This window comes from Phaenicophaeus curvirostris, chromosome 3 (assembly GCF_032191515.1).
Source record: "Phaenicophaeus curvirostris isolate KB17595 chromosome 3, BPBGC_Pcur_1.0, whole genome shotgun sequence".
NCBI lineage: Eukaryota > Metazoa > Chordata > Aves > Cuculiformes > Cuculidae > Phaenicophaeus > Phaenicophaeus curvirostris.
This window is the reverse complement of record NC_091394.1, coordinates 22,163,987-22,166,898: the sequence shown is the minus strand read 5'-3', so window position 1 is coordinate 22,166,898 and position 2,912 is coordinate 22,163,987.

Below are 2,912 nucleotides of genomic sequence, written 5' to 3'. Positions count from 1 at the left end.
CACTGAGGAAGAGAAAATTGCCAGAATGGTTAGTATTAGTCTGGCACTGACCCTTGCTGCTTGCCCCTTTCTAAACTTTGCACTTAATAACAACCACTTAGATCTACTCTTCCATCGTAAACACAAGAAAGTTTGAGTTTGCATTTGAGTTTGGTTTGTACAGTGCAAATGCTTGCTGTTTGCCACATATTCCAGGTTTCAGAAAGAAGGTTTAGAGGTGCCCTTCACTTTTTAGTATTTTCAAGTTTCTTACTAAGGAAACAATATTGGCACCAGAATTTTTCAGTATCAGAGATCAAGGTTTAGAAGTCTACAGGTAAAACAAAACATGCTTTTCTTCTGTGTTGAGTTGTGGGCTACACTTTGGATATACAATGAAAGCTACAAGCTTTTCTTAAAAGAATTTTTCTGTCCCATCTTTGCGGTTTGATTTTTTTAAGCCTTTGAATATGTCTGTAGAAAAACTACATCTGAAAAACTGCAAAGGAATTGTGCTGGTATCATCCCTCTGGAGTCACTTTTTCTGTCTGTCTTCAGGGAACACTCTGGAAGCAATTAATTAATCTTTGCTTGTTGTGAGGTGCAAGACCTTTCACACAGCGTATCAAATTAATTAAAAGAAAAAGGACAGTACTTGGGTATCTCCTGAATCTAAGAAAATGTTATTCTCTTATCATTTTTTTAGCAGATTAGCGTTCTCAGAAGTACTCAGGAATACTGAATTCTGTTTGCTAACCATAATGTCTCTTATTCTTTCCCTGTTTACTTTTCAGAGTTGCTTGGAAATTGTCAGCTACTGGCAGACAACCTTTATATATTGCTATCAATTCTGAGTATTATTGCATTTGCAGTATAGAGCCCCTGCTTTGTTTCTTTTTTGACTTATAAATAGTAGGCTTCAAAGGCAGGACGTGGAAAGGTACATCTCATTTTGGCTGCTGGCCTAAATAGTTTTATAAGGAAACATGTCCAAGGGTGTGATTTACAGGTATTTCCTCAATGAAAAGTGAAACTTGGAATAAAGTGTATATGGGGGAAAGCGACAAAGACCCCTCACCTCACTTCCTAGTTAGATATCCTTCCAGTTGAAGGATCCTAATGGTTTGGTTATACAGTTATAAAATGTCGGCCAAAAAGTAACATTTGTCCTTACACAGGTTTACTTCAGCTATCCTGTTGAGTACAGTCTCAGGTTATGAACTGCTTCTCGAAGTGTAGGAAAAGACTTCTTAACCCAGCTCAGAGAGGGAAAGGAGAAGACTTGGATGCAATCACATAATTCTGAACAAAATAGCTGGTCCTTCCCTGCCTCTGTCAGCCCTAACCCTGAACAAGCATTTGGAATTCTGGGTTTTCTAACTTATGATGGAAATCCATGTCAAATGTCTTAAAATTTGTAGCTGTGACTATGCAGAAGTAGCTGCGTATTGGTGCACTAAAACCAAAACTGGGTTACTGGTTCAAGTGTAATCTTAAATTCCTTATTTTTGGGTTGAGGTACTGTATTTCTATGCTTTGCAGACAGCACAAACTGGAAAAAAAATCCTTCTAAAAGAAAATTGCTTCTAAATTCCTTCTAAAAATTCCTTCTAAATTCCTCCTAAAGAATATCTTTTTTCTTAAAGCAACTCTCAGAGTTAGCAAGGTTATCTTCTAGTTAAAAGATTTCAAAGAGCTTAGGCAGACTTAGTAAAATGTCTAGATAGGTAGGCCTTAGCTGCATATTGTTATATCTTTGAATTGGTTAACTAGGTAGGTCGCATCAAATTACTATTAATGACTAAAGCAGTGGAATATTGTTACAAGTGTCAGACAGATCACGAGTAGAGGAAGACTGCATTTCTGATCAGTGTGGAGCTTTAAACAGAATGACAGACCTCAGATTGCTCATCAGGACAGAAGGTCAGAAAACTGACCTTTTTAAAGGGTAGAGAGTAAATTTAAGTGGAAAGAATAATGTTAAAATGTTCATGTGTTCTATTCCCTATGTTTATTCCATTGCACATGTAACATTTTCACCATGAGTATTTTTATTCTATTCTTACCGCTTTCCATTTTAACAGTTGAACAACTGTGAGAGATGATTTACAATCCTGAAGTCATTTGACTTGTCATCTTAAAGGGTATTTATAAACTATAGCATTCAGGGAGCCCCCAGTGTTACTTTAGATAGAGGTACTGCTTTTAGGGTGAATTAAAAAATGGACTGAGTAATTTTGGAATTGCTTTTCTTAAACACAAGTCAAATTAAATTTGACAAAAACTGCATAAAAATAGGTAGCAAGCTTAACCATATTCTGTATTTTCATACTATCACTGAAGACTCCAAGAAAAGCAAATGGAGTGGCTTAGGCCAAATACAGAAATGCGCAAAAGACTTTCTTCTCCTGCAAGTACATGTATGCTTTTTTTCTCCTTTTAATATTGGTGTATATTACTTGTTTCCTGTAGGCAAATTGCTGGGTTTGTTATTGTATTATTTTGAAGTGAAGAATAGGACTTGTTCCACACAAAAATGTTACTGAATCAAACACTCAAACCTGCCATAGGTATATTTATCAGAGGCATTTGTCTCCCAATTTCTGTGATTGCTTGTCACAGTTGTTGCCCGTCACAGGTTTCTTCGCTTGCCACACAAATCAGCATCAATCTGACTACAAGGATATATACACATGATGTACAGAAATGGTTCTGGAGCCAGTTGTCCCTAAGCATTGATTTCAGCATCGTGACACCAGCCTTTGGGTCATTCTGCAGATAATGTAAAGGTTTCTAGAATCTGAAACCCAAGTAATTGAACCACTGTCTGTTTTCTCTACATAGGAAGCTTGCTTTTATGTATTCTTGTACATGGTTTGAGCAACTGAATTGCTTAAATACCTTTTATCTCAACAACAAGGACAATAATTTTA